Source organism: Myotis daubentonii, chromosome 1, assembly GCF_963259705.1.
Source record: "Myotis daubentonii chromosome 1, mMyoDau2.1, whole genome shotgun sequence".
NCBI lineage: Eukaryota > Metazoa > Chordata > Mammalia > Chiroptera > Vespertilionidae > Myotis > Myotis daubentonii.
Genome location: NC_081840.1, coordinates 91,860,687 through 91,884,547, shown reverse-complemented (window position 1 = coordinate 91,884,547; position 23,861 = coordinate 91,860,687). Strand labels below are relative to the sequence as shown.

Sequence of the window (23,861 nt, the reverse complement as noted above, 5' to 3'; positions counted from 1 at the left end):
ATCACATGGCATTTATCTTTCTCTGACTGGCTTTTTTTTCCACTTAGCATAATACTCTCAAGGTCCATCCATGCTGTCCCAAAAGGGGAGATTTTCCTTCTTTTTTGTGGCCAAGTAGTACTCCATTGTGGAAATGTACCACAGCTTTTTTATCCATTCATCTACTGATGGGCACTTGGGTTGTTTCCCAAATCTTGGCTGTTGTATATAACGCTGCAATGAACATAGAGGTGCATATAATTTTTTGAATTAGTGTTCCAGGTTTCTTCAGATATATTCTCATAAGTGGAACTGCTGAGTCCTAAGGCAATTCCATTTTTAATATTTTGAGAAACTTCCATACAGTTTCTACAATGGTTGCATCAATCTGCATTCCCATCAACAGTGCACAAAGGTTCCCGTTTCTCCACATCCTCACCAACACTTGTTGTTTGTTGATTTATTGACAACAGCCGTTTTCACAGGTGTGAGGTGAAATCTCATTGTGGTTTTAATTTGCATTTCTCTGAAAATTAGTGATGTTGAGCATCTTTACACATGTCAGTTGACCATCTGTATTTCCTCTTTGGTGAAGTGACTATTCAGCTCCTTTGTCCATTTTTAAATTGGATTGTTCGTTTGTTTTGGTGTTGAGTTGTATCAGTTCTTTATACAATTTGGATATTAACCCCGGTCAGATGTATCATTGACGAATATGTTCTCCCCTTGAGGGGGCTGTCTTTTCATTTTGTTGATGGTTTTCTTTGCTGTGCAAAAGCTTTTTAATTTGACATGGCCCCATTTTAAAATATTTTTATTTTGTTTTCCTTGTACTAGGAGATACATTAGAAAAAAAGATTGCTACAAGAAATGTCTAAGATTTTTTACTATCTCTTTTCTTCTAGGAGTTTTATGGTTTTGAGTCTCACATTTATGTCTTTATTCAATTTAGAATAACTAAATTTGGCCACAGCAATTGTTTCAGAGATAAATAAATAAGCACATAACCCCTAGTAATTTAATCCAATTTAACAAGACTCAATCCATTATTTATGCTTTTGATAATTTGTTTTTCCTTCAAGACTTCAAGTAGAAAGCCCCTACCTCCATATAATCTAAAAATTAAGCAAATGCACAGAGGAAAACAAATAAAATCCTAAAATAGAACAAAAACCTTTTGAGTTCTAAGCAAGACTCTATTGAAGTTAAAAAAAAATGAATTAAACGGTATACCTACGTTGGGTACATTATTGTATCTAGATTATACCTCAATAAAGTTGATTGAAATAAAAGTTAACAAATGAACAAAAAGTAATCTCTGGGAGTTAGCCCTATCCTTGACCTTTTCTATGTGTGAATATGTTTTATATTTGCTTTGGCAATTTTGAGTATGGTTTTCTGACCCTTGAAACAAACAAACCCCATCTGAGACAATTACATTAGGTTCATAAAACCTACTATGGTAATCAAAAGTACTAATACATTTTGGAAAGATAGTCAATAATGGCTGAACAAAAAGGCTTACAGATGATTAATGACAGCTTTCTTTTAAACATGATTTTCCAATAATTCTGATTAATTCAAGTTTTATTTTTAATCTTTTCTAAGAAAACAGTCCAACAATGTTTCTACAGCTATTACATTGTTGCCCTAGCCGGTTTGGCTCAGTGGGTAGAGCATCGGCCTGCTGACTGAAGGGTCCCAGGTTCAATTCCGGTCAAGGGCACATGCCTGGGTTGCGGACTCCATACCCAGTAGGGGGCATGCAGGAGGCAGCTGATCAATGAATGGATCCAAGCTGATCAACTGACTGGGAATGGAATTCGAGGCACTCTGGTATGTGGGCAATGCTCTAAACGCTGAGCAATAGGAAATTTAAACACCTAACAGTTCAAGATTCAGAAAATCTGCCATATGTGTGTACAGATATATTAGAGAAGATGAAAGTGTGATTGAGACGCATACATTGACTTTTTGTAAAGGAATTATAAATCTTATATAACACTATAAAGTGACTATACCTGAATTATGCAGAAGCTGAGGTCATGAGATATATACTCCTCACTAATGAGAATTACTACCAGGATGAAACTGACACACCCAGTAGAAATCCTGTATCACATTTCATGATTTAAGATAAGCAATTTGAGTTTCTCGAAACAAATGGGCTGACAGACCTAAGAGGATGTTTTTCCCCTCTTACTTCCTCACCAGTAGTCCAGAAAGGAGTGAAAATGGAAGACTTTAAATAAAATTATTCTTTTTCTCAGTGGTTTCCTCTGATCAAAACAGTTCTTCTGATTTATGTTAAACTATACACAATACAGTAATATTACAAATCCTTATTAAACTATTTTAGTTGTCATGTAACTTATGCCACTTAAAATCATTCTACTGCATTTCCTATGTTGAAAACACTTTTTACTTTTTTAAAACTTTTAAATCAATTTTATTAAAACACACGTACACATATACAAATAGGTCAAATAACACCCAAGCCTGAGAAGGCTGCAATCTTTTTTAAAGAACTTAATAGTCCCCAAAAGCAAAAACTTGTGGCTGCTTCAGCTCACAATACCAGCCCTCTGCAAGCAGCAATGCCATCACCAGCAAACATCTTATGGCTACATTTTTTTTTAAAAATATATTTTATTGATTTTTTACAGAGAGGAAGGGAGAGATATAGAGAGTTAGAAACATCGATGAGAGAGAAACATCGATCAGCTGCCTCCTGCACATCTCCTACTGGGGATATGCCCGCAACCCAGGTACATGCCCTTGGCCGGAATCGAACCTGGGACCTTTCAGTCCGCAGGCTGATGCTCTATCCACTGAGCCAAACCGGTTTCGGCATTATGGCCACATTTTATGGGTGTTGGAGATTCACTGAGCAGTGAGCCGCAGCCCTGCCCTCCAGGAGCTTACAGTGTAGCTGGAGAGAAATGAAACATCCAGAAAGACACAAAGTCCACACATCTATCACAACAAAAGCAATTACTGGCATAAGTCATGACATGTTTTAACAAATGGACCGTAACAATATTTTGGCAATTATGCACTACATCAAGTTTCAACTTGATATATTTTTCTCAAGTTTTCATTATCTTCCAGGTGATACACATTATTATTATATATCATTTCCTTAGGGTCATGGTCAGCAAACTGCGGCTCGCAAGCCACATGCGGCTCTTTGGCCCCTTGAGTGTGGCTCTTCCTAAGCCTTAGGAGTCCCCTAATTAAGTTAATAACAATGTACCTACCTATATAGCTTAAGTTTAAAAATTTGGCTCTCAAAAGAAATTTCAATCGTTGTACTGTTGATATTTGGCTCTGTTGACTAATGAGTTTGCCGACCAATGCTTTAGGGTACAGTCTGCAGCTGAGCATTATCCACTGGATGTCAACATCAAAATTATTTAGTTTTTGAAGTGGAATATCATTTTTTGCAGCTTTTATGTCATAATATTAGTTGAATTTATTTTCAAAAATAATAGAGTAGGTACATTGTAAATTGCTTCAGTCTAGACAAATAAGTATAGCTTGCATTTCAAGTTTATTAAGGTGTCATTGTTCAGGACAATGACATATGTGTAGCCATCATAGACTATGAAGTATACTGTTAAAATAGTTTTCATATTTAAAGATAGTAAAATCAATGATTGATTTTTGTTCAATACCTAAAATGGTAATTAGTACTAACTAAGCGCTTACCACTTTATTTGAATCAGTGATTCTGTGATATATTAGATTAACAACTTTCTGAACAATTAACACCTAAAGAAACTAAGACCTAGAATAGGGTTTCTTAATCTGGGGCACATGGATGAACTTGGGAGGGGAATAAACTCCTTGAAACTATATGCAAACTTCTGTGTATGTGTGTTCTTCTAGGAAGAAATTAAAAATTTACACTGGTTTCTCAAAAGGGTTTCAAAACACAAAGTGTTAAAAACCGGTTAATGGAGAAATAAGGAACACCAATCTCTTATCAAAAGAGAATTATTCCTTTTACACATCAACTAGGCTTGAAATTAACTGTAATCTCATGGAAATGACTTACTATGTAATCAAGAATTTGAATATAAAAGAAACACATCACAGAACATAAGGTAACTGGCTTCTGTCTCTAATAAAAAATTAAGAGGTCTGAAAACAAAAAATAAAACAAATAAAAAACCTAAATTTTATTAAACGCAAGTGTCATAGCTAGGAATAGCTCAATTTTAACAATAATGAAGCTTAATTAATATGCAGGTTTCATTTGAATCTTATAAAAATATAAGAAATGTAGAAAATAATTTTTTCAAAAGTACATGTCTATAAATTGGAAACAGTGACTACTAAGCAAGGATAGGTAAATTGAAACCTCAACCTATATACGAACTTACATATATTAGCCTAAAGGAAAAATTACATTTGTAGGTTTATAAAAATGCTTTAAAATCCCTATAAGACAAAAAATATAAATATGAAAAGGATTTAGAAATTCCTACTAGAGGATAAGAAATTAACCAAATAATATAATAAATGGCAGCCCAGGTTCATTTCTCTTCAAAAAGGTATTTAAATTTTCCCTTTCATTTTTTTTTACAAACTTCTTTAAATTATGAATTAAAATACATCTGTACAATAAAACGTTTTCACCGTTTTTTTCTAGTTAGTGAACAAAAAGCAAAACACACATGTATAAATAAATGGCTGTTATATTAAAATCACAGATTATAAAAATCGTGCATAATCTTATTCACACATGTAAGTCTATGAAGAGATAAAATGTATAAGAGAAGTAAAATATGCTTGCAACAGAAAACTGAAGTATAAAGTTTGGCTCTTTTTCTGTATTATAAAAACCCAGCCATCATGAAGGCTTGTGCCATTCTCAGGCCATTTTCAGGCAGTCTGAAAAGCTGGAAAGTAAACACAGGTGTTTTAAACCTGGAGCTGCTGTCAGGGACAACCACAAACACCCTCACCTCCAAGTGGCAACGCCTCTTTCCCGCCCTCTGTGTGTTAAAGCAATGCCCAGAAAAGAAAATGTCAAATGTTTCACCTTTCAACACCTCAAAATAAGTAAGAGCTTAAAGTATTGTTTTGCAAATCTCCAGCAAATACGTAATTTTTTTCGCTACTTTTAAATGAGGCCAATTAAATATTAATTGCATAAAATAAAAAGTTGAATTTCTGAAAGAATTACCACCAGCTCCAAATTGATATCCCTCATTCCACTGTATTATTTAGCCTTTCCTTTAATTTCTAAGAGCAAAATCTTTTGTTTAACCACAGGTAGATTGTTTATTCTGTCATGGAGTTTCTACAGAAAGTTTCTGATCTGTTCCTGTAAGTATTTTTAAAATTTACCTTTATTGCTGAAAGTTTTACAGTTTCCCCTTTCATTCCCGCATTGATGCCCACCACCCCGCTAAGTTTTGACATATGCATTAGAAATAAACAAGATTTTTTTTTTTTAAAAAGTAGTCAAAAACTTTGGTTACCATTCAAGGAAAGATTTAGACTTAGAAAAATTCAAAACTTATTCTCTTCATGGATACTTAAATAGAGGTAGAAATTGTTTACGGGGGGAGGAGGGGAAGCAAAATAATTTCCAAACTGCTCTAGGCATGGAACTCATATTCATAAATGGAATCAATTTTCTAATATTGAAATCATTTAGTTCTTATAATTATATAAAACAGCACCCCCACCAAGGCATGGGTAACATTCATTAACAATTGATTCATTAACTAACTAGTGAATATAAAAACCAAAGTGAATGAATTTTTTATATTTTACCATACTCATCAAGAAACAGGTGCTGTTTAGAGAATGGCCACGTATCTATCAGTTGCCAAATTAATCTTGGAGGTTATTTTGGGGGGTTTAATCCCACCCTCAGAATTCCACAATATTCTTTTGTACAATTCCTATAAGAACTGCTCTGTGAAATCATATGTGTGTATTTGATTATTCATAATAAAAAATCAGTAGTTTCTCATTGCTCTGTTTTTTTTTATATAAAGAGAGATATTTGCCTTTCAAAATGAAAAAACTAATTAATCATCAGGTGTAAAAAATTATGAGTAAATAACATTTTTATATTAATATCTACAGTTCTTCAAAAACGTCTTCAGATATTTTATAATTTGCTCTAGTATTACCTTTTTTCAAACTGTAAAAAACTAATATCAGAGCTGCATGATATTTAGCTAATCAGAGGCAATCAACTGTAAATGAGAGAAAAGCAAATAAAATTTTCCATCTTGTTCAGATCCACCCATGAATTGCTTCAACTCACATGTGAAGGACATTATATGGCATTAAAAGATAAAATGATAATGTTAAGTTGTGACATAAGCCAACAAAGTAAAGAAATTTAGAGTTAAGTTTGACAGTTCTTAACTGAGTCCACTGTACTTTGATATTATAACACATCCATGATACCTACAGGCACAAAGGAGCAAGGAAAGGGCAGTGTGTCAGCCTTTGATGTTAATTTCCTTGCTTTTGTTGGTTTATATTACCATCTAATATTACGTAAACAATCCGTTTCTAGGCAATTTAGTTTTTCCTCTAACATGATGAGCTGAGTTTGTTTGGACGCTAAGTTTCTTTCAGCATATAAAAATCCAGTTTAACAACCACAGCAACAAAAGCCCATTAGAGAATGCCATTTAAAAATTTAATTTGCAAAAATGGAAGATTATACAATATTTACTTAACTGGAAAGAATACTATCACATATATTTTATAACCTTTCAAAAAGTGAAGGTAATTAAGAACATAATTTATTAAACAATAAATGGTTTGTCTTAGAATTTTGGGGGCTTATTAGTAATTCTTTCTTGGTCTTTCTAAAAATTATTACCTAAACAACATATGGATCAAGATTTTAAAAAAACAAACAATATAAGTAACGAGCAAAAGTTAGACTGAAACAACTATTTGGAGTAAAAAGTGAATTTTTGAAGAGGCACTCCAGAGTTAAAAGCTGATCATCATATAATGGACCAAAAGTATAGTGGACAAATGTACATTTTGATCACTGTGATCATGACTTAATTTCACTATCCTCTTATCCTAGTAAAAACAGTCATTCTAGTACTTAAAAAATAATTTATGTAATATTATTCAATTTTAAAAATTGGAACTTTTAGAAAGAAGGACAGAATTACTATATATTTTCAGAGTAAAGTGCATGAAAATGATTCTGGACTTCAAATAGCAAGGATGAAAAGGAAATGAAGATTTAATTAAATGGTCCTAAACTACAAATAATACTGGAAACAAGATACTGGATTGGAAATGCTTCTATGGAATATATAAAACAACACAGTATAATTTTGTGAAATTATTACATAGAAATACAAAATAATATAAGTATCATTCAGATATAATTATGGTTGTGCAAGATTTTAAGTTAATATTTTCTAAAGAAAGGGTTACAAGTTAGTAAAACTCCTGAGGCTGCTATTTATTTCTGAAAATGCTCAAAGATTTTTCAAGACTTTGAAATATATTCTAAAATACATATTTAATATAAATATACAAGAATAAAAATATTGGTAATATGCTTTTTTGTACTGAACTTTAAATATTAAGCAATAAATTATAGCATGTTTTAAAATGTGCCTATGAGTCACCAGGCAAGAATGACTTTTCAAGATGCCTATTTTTGTTTCAGTTAAAATTAAAATCCATGCTGTCTAATCCTTGGAGTCAATTTGTAATTAAGGGGATTTGATGAGAGACCAGGCGCGGAATTAATGATAAAATTTAATATGTTTTAATGCATCAGCATAACAGAAAAACTAACCAACACTGAACAACACAATAAAGTCATTTTGGTGTAGAGGGCATAGTATAACTATGTAAATTTGTGAATGTTAGCTTTAAATTAAATAAATAAATGTACATGCTAAAGTTCTGTAGATGCATTACTAAAAACTGTATGTCTGAAAAAAAAAAACACTCATGTCAAAAATGCTACTAGAATATTGCTCGGTACAGAAAACCACATTGTTAAATGTAGTTACTTTTATTGGGAATTTTATGTAATCTCTATTGAAGGACTTAACTGTTTTACATGGTCATGCCTCAAATCAGAAATATTTTTACTTAGTAGTCAAACTAAATTAATTGAATTTTATAATCTAAAGTTTGTTTCCTAAAATACATATATTTTTAGTTTAGAGATAACATGTACATTTTTAAAATCCACCAAATTAAGTTTCATAGTATTTTAAATAATGATCTGGATTTTTCACAGTATTAATACAATGCAATTCATGAGAGAATTTAATGTATCACTCCCAATCACCATAGCCTTGTGTAGAATTTGGTTACTACTGTAAATGCTAAAAATGAAAGAGAAAAATTTCACTTGGCCAGCATTCTCTCTGAAGCCTCATTCAGCTTACTCCCAAAGTACCAAAAAATCACTTTTAAAATAACATAAAACTGATAACCCACCAAAATACTGACACCAACCCAACAAAGAAATCAAGTAAAAATTTAACCAGAACTAAAATTAAAAAGCACAATTAGTAAAAAAGCAAATTATTTTGAGAAACAAAAAACCCATAGGCATAAAAGTTTAGGGAAGTATTTTGTTCCTCTTTTACTTCCAAATACCAAGTCTATGTCAGCAAGTTTTCAAATTCAGTATAACGTAGTCTAATTCACTTGGCTTTGGTCAGGCTTAAATTTATTATTTTGAAAACATCTTTTGATGATTCTAATATATGCCTCTGTTAAGAATCAATAACCTATACTCATCACCCACAATCAATCAAGTGGGCCTTTATTCCTTTTAAAGGTATCCAGAGTATCGTTTTCAACAATGTATCATGACTATATGCTCTTCTACATCTTCTTGGTGGCTATAATACCAAAAATCAATAGGTCAGGAAAAAAGGGGAGGAGATAATAAAATGAGAGCTGAAGGCCGGGGGAAAGTACTGTTGATGTGAGACGAAATGGGAAAGATCTGGGAGGAAGTCCTGGGAGCACTGAGAATTGTTCACATTTTCCATTTCTTTTCAATTCAGTGCAATTTCATTCTCCCACCCAAATCCCTCGCCAGGCAACAAGAGTCCTCTTGACTGTGGCCAAACTGAAGACAGGTATTATATGGGCAAAGGAAGTAGGGCAATAGGTTATGAAGAGCATTTTAGTCAGAGGAGACACCAGGTCCAAAGATGAGGTGATTCAAACCACTGAGAAAAGGTTCCAGAATCTGTCTAAATCCAGCTCACAGAAAGATATATCTGCCTGGTATGCTTAAAATTCAGTCTCCTACAGAAAGTTTATGCCTTAATTCAAGTATTCATTTTGATTAATTTTGGGGCATATTACAAAATGTATAAGACAGGAAAGAATGTAATGTAACTTTATATTGCTATCATTATATATCAAACGAAAAACCCCAACTTCCTAAAATAATATTATAAAATTAAAAATTAGAAAAATGTTAGTAACTAATGTTAAGAGAAATTAAATGTAAGTATTTACAAGTATTACATTTGTGGTTTGCCATGGATAATCCCCACAAAAATTTCCCACAGTAATTCAGTATTCCTTCTGTTTAAGAAGTTATAGTTCACAGTTGTTTCATCTGAACCTCATCAGTTTTTAATGTGTCTTGATGGACTTGAACTTAAACAGGCTTTGATTATTTGGCTATACCTGGTGCTATAATCTACAGAGCTACCCTTCCATGTAATTAATTGTTCATTTCAGAGAGCCTACAATGAATGCTGTCATAGCAATCCCCCATTTGGTATGCAAAGACCATAAACCTGGTCTAACTGAGAGTCTTGCTTATAAAGAAAGACTCTGTCAAGAAAAAAATTTATTGTCTAGAAAATGAAGTCTGGCATGGGAACAGAAAGCTGTTAGGAACAAGGACAGAATCTCCATTTCCCATGTTCAAAATTCATGTTTTTTAAATCCATTGGCTCCAACGTTTCCTACTGGCTCCTGCATAATTTCAGACTGCACATGGCCTATAGCACACTACCTGGCCAGCCTAACTTAATTTTGCTCAGCATTCAAAACTTACTGACTCATACCTTCCTAGTTTCCCAACCCAACTATTAAATTATTACCTGACTTACCAATTTCTTTGAACCAGGACATAGAGGTTGTCACTAAATAGCTTTGGGTTAGACGGCCACACATCAGCTTTCTAATAGAAGGAGAACGGTCGATGGAAGATTTGACTCTGGGTGGTGGGCACATAATGCAATATATAGATGATGTATCATAGAATTGTACACTTGAAACCTATATAATTAACCAATATCACCCCAATAAATTTAATTTAAAAAAGAATGGTTGAGAAAATGTTAGACTGTCATAATATAGATGAAACAGTACTATATAGAAAATAGAAGAGATTTAAATAGTAAGAGAATTATCTACAATCCTGTGATAACAAATCTAGTATCTTGGAAATCTTGTATTAGAGGAAATAGGAAGCTTTCCTAACAAAATATACAGAACACCAAAATTGAGTTAAGAAATAAAAAACTAGACATACATATTAAAACCAATGAAACATCTTTAAAAATTCATATTATAAAAAGGCACCAAAATATATGATTTTAAAACTGGATTCTAATTTCAAGTAAGATCATTCCAATTCAATTTAAACTCTTCAAGACCATAGTTAAAGGGAGAAATTTATGTAATTTATTAAGCTAGTAACATTAGCATCAAAAGTGCTCATTACATAATCCCATCATCTTTGCAGAAAAAGGAGGAGGGCGAGGCAGGAGAGGGTAAAGAGGAGATAAATGGTGATGAAAAGAGACATAACTTTGGGTGGTGAACACATAATACAATATACAGATGATATACTATAGGACTGTATGCCTTAAACCTATATAATTTTATTAACCAATGTAACCCCAATAAACTCAATTAATAAAAGACAAAAACAAGGACTCATAAGTCTTGATGCTATACCTACTACAAAGTTACAGTAATCAGTATAGTGTGATACCTACTTAGGAATACATATACTAGATCAATGGAATAGAACTGAGAGTCCATAACTAAAGTCATATTTATAGTCAGTTGACTTTTGAGAAGGAAATCAAGACAATTCAATGAAGAAAGAATAGTCTTTTCAAGAAATGGTCTAGGGTTCTCAACCTGTGGGTCGTGACCCCTGAAAATACATCCTGCATATCAGATATTTACATTACGAATCATAATAGTAGCAAAATTACAGTTATGAAATAGCAACGAAAATAACTGTATGGTTGGGGGTCACCACAACATGAGAAACTATTAAAGGGTCGCAGCATTAGGAAGGTTGAGAACCACTGGAGAGTCAACTGTATTTAGTTATCCAAATGTAAAAAAAAAAAGCATTTTGACCCATGCCTTACACAATATCCCCAAATTAATGCAAAATTGATTATGATATAAATGTTAGAGCTAAAACTATAAAACTTCTAGAAGAAAACATACATGTAAACTTTGTAACTCCAAGTTAGGCAAAGTCTTCTCAGATCAGCAACAAAAGCATGCCATTAAAGGACACCTTTAAAAAAGTGAAGACAATGACAGAAAGGGAAAATTATTCGATAATCTTATCTGTATAATAAAAGCCTAGGAGACCATTAGGGCAGAGCGACCAGAATGACCAGTTGCTATGATGTGCACTGACCATCAGGGGGCAGACACTCAATGCAGGAGCTGCCCCCTGGTGGTTTGTGTGTTCCCACAGGGGGAGCGCTACTCAGCCAGAAGCTGGGCTTATGGCTGGCGAGCGCAGCGGCTGTGGCGGGAGCCTCTCCTGCCTCCACCACAGCATTAAGGAGCCATGAGCTTAGCAGTAAGGAGCAGTGCGCAGGTGGGCAGTAAAGAGCGAGGGCTCCCAGACTGCGGAAGGGTGCAGGCCAGGCTGAGGGACCCCCCACACACCGTTCCAGTGCACGAATTTCATGCATCAGGCCTCTAGAATCTAATAAGGGACTTATATACAGAATATGTAAAGCAATTTTTTAAGTTAAGAATGAAAAGACAAATAACCCAATTATAAATGGGAAAAAGATCTGAATGGACATTTCTCCAAAGAAGATGCACGAATGGCCAATAAATGCATGAAAAGATGGTCAAGATTAGTCATTAGGGAAATGCAAATCAAAACCTTAGTAAGACACCACCTCACTCCCAATAGGCTAGCTATAATAAAACAACAGTGTTGGCAAGAATGTGGAAAATTCTGACCTTTATACATGGCTGTTGGGAATGTAAATGGTGCAGCCATTTTGGAAAACAGTATGTCAATTTTTCAAAATGCTAAACACAGAGTTACCATATGCCTAGTAACTCCACTCTTATGTATGTAAAACTAAGGGAAATGAAAACATATGTTCAAATAAAAAATTATACATAAATGTTCCTAACAGCATTATTTATAAGAGCCAAAAAGTGGAAACAATCTAAATGTTCATCAACTAATGAACTGATAAACAGAATACAGGAGATTATACATACACACACACACACACACACACATATACATATATAAATATCAACACTAATAAAAGAGAAAAATGGTAATTGGTGTACGAGCTACCCTTTTCATTGGCTAATCAGGGCTATATGCAAATTAACTGCCAACTAAGATTGGCAGTTAACTGCCAACAAGATGGCGGTTAATTTGCATATGTAGGCACAATGCAGGGAGGCGAAAGGGAAAGCAGGAAGAGCCCCCTGCCACTGACAGTGATAGGAAACCCAGGGGGGAGCTAAGAGCTGGGGGGCAGGGCAAAGGCGGCCCTGGGGCCGCCTTTGCCCTGTCCCCCAGCCATGATCGGAGAATCAGGTGCCTTTTCCGCCCTGGCCAGTGATAGCAGGAAGTAGGGGTGGAGCCAGCAATGGGAGCTGGGCACGGTCAAAGCTGGCAGTCCCAGGAGCTAGGGGTCCCTTGCCTGGGCCTAAAGTGAAGCCCACAATCGTGGGGCCGCTGCAGCTGCGGGTCCCCACTGCCCGGGCTGGACGCCTCAGCCAGAGGCGTCCTGCAGGGGCAGGGGTGGAGCCCGCCGATCGCGGCACCCCCCGCTGCCACTGCAGGTCCCCGCTGCCCGGGCCGGACGCCTAGGCCAGAGGCGTCAGGCCTGGGTAAGGGGCCGATCCTGCGATTGAAGGGTGATGGGGGTCAACGCCTGAGGGCTCCCAGTATGTGAGAGGGGGCAGGCTGGGCTGAGGGACACTCCCCCCCGCCCCCCGCCACCCAGTGCACGAATTTCGTGCACCGGGCCCCTAGTTATATCAATAAAAAGGAATTAAGTACTGATATATGCTATAACATGAATGAGCCTTGAAATTTCCATATGCCCAGTGAAAGGAGATAGCCATGAAGGACTATATGTTGTATGACTTCATTTATATGAAATATTCAGAATAGGTAAATCTGTAGAAAGCAGGTTAGTGATTGATTGAGATTGAGATGGATAGTTGGGGGAATGTGTATAGGATATTTCAGGTGGATATGAAAATGTTCTAAAATTAGATTGCAATGATGGTTGAAAACACTGTAAATATACTGAAATGGTACACTTTAATAAATTAATTTTATGGTATATAAATATGTATTAATAAAGCTGTAAGGGGGGGTAATGGGGGCATAAGGACATATATGTAATATACCTTAATCAATAAAGAATTTTTTTTTAAAAAAAAGCTGTAAAATGCCAAAAATTACTGAGGAACAAAGGACCAAGAAAAAGCCAATAAAAATAAATAAAAAAATATGAGGGGAAAAGACCAAATATATATATATATATTTTTAAATATTGAATGCTTCCTGAATTTGCATGTCATCCTCGCGCAGGGGCCATGCTAATCTTCTTCTTCTTTTTTTTTTTTTTTTTTGAGTATCTTTTTTTTTTTTATTAGTTAAGGTATTACAAATGTGTCCTCATCCCCCCCATTAACCCCCAACCTCCCCCCCACACACAAACTCATGCTCCCATCCCCCCGTTGTCCATGTCCATTGGTTTGGCTTATATACATGTATACAAGTCCTTCTGTTGATCTCTTCCCCTTACCCCCGCCCTCCCCTACTTTCCTTCTGGGGATTGATAGCCTGATTGCTGTTTCTCAGTCTTTGGGTCTGTCCCTTTTCATCAGTCTATGTTGTTCTCTATAATCCACACATGAGTGAGATCATGTGGTATTTATCTTTCTCTGACTGGCTTATTTCACTTAGCATAAAGCTCTCCAGTTCCATCCATGCTGTTGCAAAAGGCAAGAGTTCCTTTTGTTTTACCGCAGCATAGTATTCCATTGTGTATATGTACCATAGTTTTCTAATCCACTCATCTGCTGATGGGCACTTAGCATGCTAATCTTTGTATCGTTCCAATTTTAGTATATGTGCTGCCGAAGCGAGCACTATATATATTTATTTAAATTCAAACACACACACACACACATATCCTGAACATATGAAAAAAATTCACACTCAGCTTAGAGAAATACAAAAGACAGCAACAACAAATCCTGATACAGTACAAAAAAAACCCTCTCTAGGTTAATTTCATTTATATTAAGAATGTGAACTCTGGAGACAGACTGCCTCAGTTCAGATCTGACCAATTATTATGTCCATAACAACGTTAAGCTAGTTAACCCATGTTCCTCAGTTTCATCACCCATAAAATTAGGAATAGTTGTGCCTCCTACCTCATAGAGTCACTTTGAGATTGAAATACTGTAATCTATATAAAGCATTAGGACTGTGTCTGGCATTCAGTAAGTGCTATCAGAAGGTATTCTATAATAAATAAAACTTAAATTAATAAAAATAAAAATTAGTGACATAAAAACAGTGACAAATCAAACCCAACGGTTTATTCAAGGAATTGTTCAACATCAAGAACTCAATAAAACTGTTATACCTATTAATAAAAAATTAAAAATATTTCTAGAAAGAAACTACTTACATATGACCAAACATTTATCAAAATCCAATAGTAGATGTACTGCCTATGCCTAGGATGCAAAAAGCTTGAGCAACTGCACGTTACCAATATGAAAAACCGAATACAGCACAAGGTCATAACTTTTCTCAAGCTCATTAGAGAGCTAAGCTCACAGGAAAACAAAAACAGTTTTAATTTCAAGGGAGGATAAGACTCCAAGGAGAAATGGAGATTTGCATTTACTGGTAGGCTCTTTCCCACACATCTCCACTAGGTGCTCATGGGAAATATCAAGGGCAGGGTAGGAGACCAGAGATGGCTTCCCTCCCTGGTGCATGCAGGCAGGGTGTATGGGGGAGGAGACTGGCTCCTGCTATGGAAGGAGAAAAATCCTCTCCCCTACCCCTGGCAGTCTCTTCTGTGAATACAGCAAAAGCCATGTGTAGCTGAAAGGGGGCAGCAAAACCCTCAGGGCACAAGAAAACCACACTGTTTGGAAACCAGAGAAACAAGAACTCCCTCCATCTGTGGGTAAGAGGCAGGATATAGACCTGGGTCCAATATCCTGTGCCAATACTATTAGATAGCATCTATAAGTGGGAGAAGGGCAGGAAACTGTCCTGTGTAATACCTGCCACAGATACAAGTGAGAGTTTGGCTGCCAGGGAAAGAACTCTGAGAAGCCCCACCCCAAAGCACAAAGACACTGTCTTAAGATTGAGGCAGAGAACTCCTAGTCCTCCAACACCAGACTATAAAACAGAATTATCCTGCTGGAAGAAGGGCAAGAATGCAACATCTGCATCCTCTGAAGTTCAAGCACATAGAGTCAACTGAAAACCGAGGATGAAATGAACACTAAGAAAAACTCTCCAGCACCTAGGCTTCCACCTGAGCATAAGGCATCAGCACCTGTTACTGGAACAACGTGAAAACTATGATGCATGGGCAGGAACCACAGCTATAACAAAACCCAAATCCAGCCCATCTTCTGTGTGGTTCAACTCAGTGCTCACACTACAGGCCTAAAAGGAGAACCACTGGTTTATTCACAATGTCTATCATTCGATAAAAAAATATGAGACACATGAAAAGCAAAAGCAAAAAAACACAACAAAACCAAAAACCTGTCAAATGACAAAACAATCATAAAACCAGACGCAGAGATGACCCACGTATTAGAACTATCAAACTCTGACTTTACGTTATGAAGGAAAACAGAGTCTCATGGTAAATGCCAAGCTATTTTGTGTAATGTAAGATCCATTCTTACTAAAATTATGTGAGACAGTGATATCCACTATTATAATTCCGAATCAAGATTAATTGGGCAGGTCTATCAACTGTGGGAGGAGAAAGGTGCACATTATTAGTTTTCTATTTTCACTAGCTATGGTAAACATGCATACTTTTAAAAAATATATTTTTATTGATTTCAGAGAAGAAGGGAGAGGAAGAGAGAGATAGAAACATCCATCATGAGAGAATATCACTGACCAGCTGCCTCCTGCACACTCCACACTGGGGATCGAGCTCAGAACCTGGGCCTGTGCCCTGACCAGGAATTGAACCAGTGACCCCCTGGTTCATGAGCCAATGCTCAACCACTGAACCACACTGGCTGGGCAACATGCATACTTTTAAATAACTTCTTATTTTGAAATAATTCAAGACCCACAAGAACTTGCAGAAAGTGTTCCTGTGTAGCCTTCAATTAACTTCTCCCAGTGATGACATCATATACTAGTATGTACCACAGTATATTGTCAAAACCAGGAAATTGACATTGGTACAATGTCAGATATTGACCTTATTTGAATTTCATCTGTTTTTACATTTTCCCTCCTGCCCTCTCTTCGTGGTATGTAATTCTATGACATTTTAAAATTACAAAATTGAAATATAGAAGGGTTACCACACTATAAAGAAACCTATTACCCTTTAACTGTCATACCCTGTTCTCCACCCTAACTCCAAAAAACCAATGATCTTTTCTCCATCATAATGATTTTACCACTTTGGGTCTTTTATATAAATTGAATCATATAGATACAACCCTTTGAAATTTATGTTTCTCATCCAGCATAGTGCCCATGCGAAGCATCTAGGTCAGCCGTGGGCAAACTACGGCCCGCGGGCCAGATCCGGCCCATTTGAAATGAATAAAACTATTGAAAAAAAAGACCGTACCCTTTTATGTAATGATGTTTACTTTGAATTTATATTAGTTCACACAAACACTCCATCCATGCTTTTGTTCCGGCCCTCCGGTCCAGTTTAAGAACTCATTGTGGCCCTGGAGTCAAAAAGGTTGCCCACCCCTGGTCTAGGTTGTACATATCAACCAATTGCTCCTTTACATTGCTGAGTTACAATCATTCATTGTGTGTATGTTGATCCACTGAAGGATATCTGGCTTCTTTCTAGTTTGGGGCAATTGCAAGTAAAAGCTGCTATGAATATTTCTGTATATGATTTTTGTCAACATACATTTCTTTGGGATAAGACCCAACAATGCAATAGCTGGGTTGTGTGGTAGTACATGTTTATAAGAAATTGGCAAACTGGCTCACAGAGTGGCTGCATCACTTTGCATTTCACCCGCAGTGAATGAGAGATTCAGTTTCTCCACATCCCATCAACATTTGGTATTAAGAGTATATGTTTCTAGCCATTCCAATAGGTGTGATGTGGTAGCTCACTGTTGTTTTAAAGAACATGTAAATTTTAAAAGAGATATTTACTTTTTTAAAGTTTTAAAAATAATAAAATTAAAATGCAAGATTTATGGGTCCTTTGTCAAATATTCTGCTTTAGTAATCCTGAAATCGAGGTCAGGAATCTGAATTTAAATGTCCATACTATTTATTCAAGTACTCTGCTTCTGGAAACTATCCTGAAAAAATGACTTACAGTCTTTAAAAATTTAACTTTCATGTATCCTTATCCTTTCTTAGGAAACTATTAGATAATATGCTCTATCAAAATGAAAGCAAAAATCAAGTATAACAAAAATTGGATCCAGGAAACAGGTGACTCAAGATAAGAGAAACTAAAAGAATGCACCAAACAACATTGAAGGTAGGTTCCAGGACTGGTAATGTCCCTTAGAGCAATCAGTTCAGATAAAAAAAAAAAAAAAAAGGCAACATTTTTATGTCACCTGATATATTTGAATGTATTGAGATATTTGTATATCTAATAGAGAGTATACAGATGTACTAGTGATAGATACACAGTATACGAACTGAAAATCCAGACTATAATTCTGAGGAAGACAAAACGTTGAGAAAGAAAAAAAAAAATGTTTTTTAAATAACGGTGAAGGGACTGAGATTTGTATGCTACTTGCAAGCTAACAATTAGCCCACCAGTGTTGTGCACGCTGACAGAAGACACACGAACTCTGGGTCAAAGACAAAGAACTTTGATTTATTCAGGCATAGCACAAACAGATAAGCTCCATGTTTGTAAAGGTTGTCTTTGTCTTCTAGCTCCCATGGGGGTAACAAAGAGGGGACCAGGTAGATATGCACACACAGTGTGACTGCATCACAGTTAAATAACTCTAAGCTGAAGGAAGCCTGATCTGTCACAATATGCCGCAGCAAACCTGCCTGACTTTTGCCTGAGAGGGAGATACTGTTTTTATTTTATTGGGTAGTAAACAATACTCTGCTTTAGAGAAAGATACTATATCTTCCAAGGCTGCTAAACAAATATATCTTAGAACATAGTTCAGAACAAAGAACATTAGAAATGCTAAATATACAAAGTGGGACAAAAGAAGGTTCACAGTTATGAGTACGAGAAACACAGAGTTTATTATTGTATTATTATTTAGTAATTACTGTATTATTTTCTATATGAACAACTGTAAACCTACTTTGACCTGGCCATATAATATAAGCCATACAGAAATACTAAAAACCCATGGGAGAATTGTCACCCAACTTGGTTAACTTAGAGAGCCACAACCATCATTTGTTCTTAAAAAATTAAATGGAATTTAAAATGCCTCAATACAAACATATAGAGTATGTATATCCTTACATTTTGCTTTAGTTTCAATCTCCTCATTTTGAGGATATAAAATAATTTGACAAAGATGATTTGGACAAGGACAAGAAAAGAAGTGTCTGACATCTACACCAATTGTCTTTCTACCACCACACCCAATGCAACATAGGCATAATGTGTTATACTTTATGAATAGACTAGAGGCCCAGTGCACAAAATTTGTGCGGGGGATGGGGGGGGAGTCCCTCAGCCCAGCCTGCACCCTCTTCAATCCGGGAACCCTCGGGGGATGTCCAACTGCCAGATGTCCCACAGGAATCAGGCCTTAACCAGCAGTCGGACATTCCTCTCACAATCTGGGACTGCTGGCTCCTAACTGCTCACCTGCCTGCCTGCCTGATCGCCCCTAACTGCCCTTGCTTGCTGGCCTAATCTCCCCCTAACTGGTCCCCTGCTGGTCTGGTTGCCCCCTAACTGGTCCCCTGCCAGCCTGGTTGCCTGCTAACTGTCCCCCTGCCAGCCTGGTTGCCCCAACTGTCCCCCTGCTGGCTTAGTTGCCCCTAACTACCCCCCTGCCAGCCTGGCCGCCCCCTAACTGTCCAGAAGGAAGTCAGATGTCTGGAAGATATCCGGTTGACCTGGTCTAATTAGCATATTACCCTTTTATTAGTATAGATAGTCCATACATTTTATCAATTGCAACAATATGTCTGCTGTTATCTTACAAATGTGGAAACCAATACTCAGAGAAGTTAACTGACTTAATCAATGCTCTACAACTAGTAAATGGGCAATTCAGAATTTTAAAATTAAAAATCCATTACTAGAGTTAGCTACCAGAAAATAATCCAAAGCCATACCCACAGACAGTAGAAGGATAGCAACATTTAGGCATATCAAAGGCAGTCCATTCACATGGCTAACATAGGAAAATGACTAAAAACTCATTCTAATATATGATTTCATCATAAGAAATTATATTATTATTTACTATCGGGTAGAAAGGGTGTTTGCTGGTTACTCAGTCTCTTAAAAGTGTTTATCCTGCAGTGACCTCTAAAGCGAAAAGGACAAAACAGAAATCTCTTCTATCAATATTTTTAAACCAATAGTAAAAAGCTAAAATTACTGATGCTGTTCAATTCATGAGCAAAGAAACTTTAACACAAAATAAAAATCCTTCTAAAGAGTTTTAGTTGGGCAGTTAGTGACTATGAAGACAATATTATGCCAGAATAAATCCATATCATCCGTGTCTTGAACTTAGTAGATACTCAATAAATATGTTGACTTCAACGAGGACAGATTAAAATTTATTTTTATTTTAAAAACTTACTAATCATGTAATATGAGTTCAACAATGTACTAAATTGCAAGAGAATAGCAACATGAAAAAGCTATTGATCCCTTATGCTCGAGTTTTTTATTTAGGGAAGATGATATGTAAGCAATCAACTATATTAGAGACGGAATTACATAAAAGCCATAACAGAAATAAAGAGTACAGGAAGTTAAAGAACATGATACATTTAGGAAACTCTAAGTAGTGGGGGATGGTTGGGGTTTATCAATACTAAAGAAAGATTTAAAAAAAAAAAAAAAGAAAGAAAGAAAAGAAAAACCAAGCTAAAACTAGTGTGGAATTCTAAATTTCATCCTTAGGAGATTTAGATTACATTCCTCAGAAAATAGAAAGCAACTAATTCTTAAAATTTACCTAACCATATTTTACTCTCCTTCTTGACAAAGTTACTTTGTGTATGTTTAAAAAATTATTCCCCTTGTTGCTCTGAGTGTATTTATTATTTCATTATTACTGTTGATAAGTCAGTGAATATAACTGCCATTCCTTTGTAAATGTGACTTTTCTAATTGTTATTTTTAACAGCTTGTCTTTAAATCTGATGTTCTGCAATTTCTTCATACTTAGAGTTCGTTTGGTATTCCTAGATCTGAGGTCTCTCTGATTTCCATTGCCATACTTGTTCAACTCTATCTTCCAGTTCACTAACAGTTTCTTAAATTCTGAAATCTGCTGTTCAACCTATATGCTGTTTAATTTTAATTATTTTAATTTCTATAAGTTTCATCTAGTTTTTACCCAAATTCCTTTGATCATTTTTAGTCATTTTCCTTGCTCAAGCACTTCTTTGCTTTTATGTTTTTATTGATTTCAGAGAGAGGAAGGGAGAGGGAGAGATAGAAATATCAATGATGAGAATCATCAATCGGCTGCCTCCTACATGCCCCCTCCTGCGGATTGAGCCTGAAACCCATGCATATGCCCTGACCGAAAATCGAACCAGTGACCTCTTGGTTCGTGAGTCAGTGCTCAACCAATAAGCCCCACCAGCTGGGCTCAAGCACCTCTTTTGAAAGTCCTTACTTAAACACTTATATTCCATTTGTTGAAATACGTGATTCTGCTGTCTTGTGTTTGTGGACGTTCATTAGAAGTGCCTTTTTCTCTTACACGTTTTTTGGATAGCTCAGGAACTTTGAAACTTTATAGGGAAGATTAAAGGTCTAAGGTGAAGGTGATTTTCTTTTATCTGTTGTCTATGGGCCCCTTCAGGGTAGGAATACTTTAAACGAACTCTTCAGCTTTCAGAACCACACAGACAACAAAAATTCAGGCAACCTGTGTGGTTCTCAACCTGCCTGAAAGGGAGCTGCAGATCATATATTCTCAGTGCTGCTTCCCCCTCCACAGTCAAGAAAGTCAAGTTACCTTGCTGTCTTATTTTGTATAAAGGGCTTGTCTCTACCTGACACTAAGGCTGTGGCCATCTAGGATACCAGCTTCAGGAGAGCATGCCTCATTGCACTCTGGCTTACACAGGCTCTGGGCTCTCTCTCCAGTCTGTCTGCCCCTTAAAGCCATTAAAATGGAATTCAAATTTACCCAGGTTTGACGAGTGCACTCAGGGTAAAAGACCACTTCAGGCAATCACTTATTTTGTGTGTGTGCGTGTGTGTGTGTGTGTGTGTGTGTGTGTGTCCCATTTCCACTTTGTTTAGGGCCTTTTCAAATTCCTGATCTTCTTACCTTCTCAGTAATATTGAAATTAAATATTCTTAAAATATAAATTTTGCCCTAGCCGGGTTTGCTCAGTGGATAGAGCTTCGGCTCTCAGACTGAAGGGTCCCAGGTTTGATATCAGTCAAGGGTATGTACCTCAGTTGTAGGCTTGATCACCAGCCCCAGTCAGGGCACATAAGGAAGGCAACCAATTGATGTGTCTCTCTCAAATCGATGTTTCTCTCTCTGTCTCTCCCCCTCCCTTCCACTCTCTAAAAAATCAATGGAAAAATATCCTTGAGTGAAGATATATATATACTGTCCTTATTAATTGTTTTTATCAGGAGGGTCATTCAGGATATCTCTATTTTCTTACATTGCTTAAAAAGCAAGACTTAGTGAGGGGTTTTCAGTAGAAAAGTATTATCTATTTTGTAATGATAGTTAATGGAAGTGTGACAACTGATTAAAGAGGTGAGAAACTGGGGACAGAAAAATTAAGTTAGGAGGGTATCATTACTGTCTAGATCAGTGGTTGGCAAGCTGCGGCTCGGGAGCCACATGTGGCTCTTTGGCCCCTTGAGTGTGGCTCTTCCACAAAATACCGACATCTGCGCATGGGCCACAAAAGTTTCAATCGTATTGTATGTGCGTGCCCGCACATGGTATTTTGTGGAAGAGCCACACTCAAGGGGCCAAAGAGCCGCATGTAGCTCGCGAGCAGCAGTTTGCCGACCACTGGTCTAGATCATGAACTTGACAGAGGATAGAGGTAGGATAATTAAGAAAAAAGTAGGGAAGAAATCACTGTTGCAGAATTGACAAACTATAATTGAGAGCTTAAAAGGATATGAAGATTATGTTAATTGTATTAGCTCATGTAGTACCATTAATTGATCAATTTGGAAGTACATAATAGAAAACTATTAAGAGTGATTTAAAATATAGGCACTATTTCTGTCACCAGACAAATAAATCAGGGTATAGGTGCTAATGTTCTCAAAGTAGTTCGCTCACGAAGGGGCTCAATGATGGCATTTTTTTCATGGCTATAAAATAGATGCTGCAGTTCCAGGCAGCGCATAAGTGCTCCAGGAGAAATGAAGAAAGGAATGGCGCGGAGACTTTTCAGAGACACTCCAACTTCTTCCCCCTCCTACTAGAATTCCTCTTATGCCTCATTGGCAAAAAGAAAGGCTGAGAACCTTCAATAGCTTCTACAATAAAGGCAAAGAAAAATAGAATTGGGAATAAATTTTAAATTATACAGTCGATAGTGTTTGACTCAGGTTCTGACTTCTGCCTAAGGAGAAGAGAAGGGTGAGGGAGTCAAATTAGGGATTTGGTTTCAAACTTGTTAAGGTTAAGGAGACATTAAGACATGCAAGTGGAAGGCATACAAGGCAGCCATTAGGATATAACTGATAAGTGATATAGAAATGGATGAAATTTGAAGAGATAAGCCCACAATAAAAACAAACAAATGCTGGTGAGAATATGGAGCAAGAGACACTCTCATTTGTTGCTGGTGGGAGTGAAATATAGTACGAACACACTGGAAGATAGTTTAGCAACTTTTACAAAACTAAACATATTATTACACACAACCCAGCAATTGCAGTCCCTGGCATTTATCCAAATGAGTTGAAAAACTTATGAGCCCACAAAACCTGCACATGGATACCTACAGCAGCTTTATTCATAATTGCTAAAATCTGGAAACAGTCAAGATATCCTTTGGTAGGTGAGTGGATAAATAACCTGTGGTACATCCTGAAGATGGAATATTATTAAACACTAAAAGAAATGACCTATGAAGCCATGAAAAAAATGGAGGTACTTTAAATGCATATTCCTAAGTGAAAGAAGCCTATCTGAAAAGGCTACAAGCTCTATTAATT

At 36.3% G+C, this 23,861-nt stretch overlaps 1 protein-coding gene and 1 pseudogene across 8 annotated transcripts in view; both read right to left on the bottom strand.

The window, feature by feature from the left end:
• MIPOL1 (mirror-image polydactyly 1) overlaps positions 1-23,861 on the bottom strand; it is a 342,087-nt gene that overhangs the window by 154,535 nt on the left and 163,691 nt on the right. The gene's annotated exons all lie outside the window — the stretch shown is intronic.
• On the bottom strand, positions 13,781-13,861 carry LOC132224274 (U6 spliceosomal RNA; annotated as a pseudogene).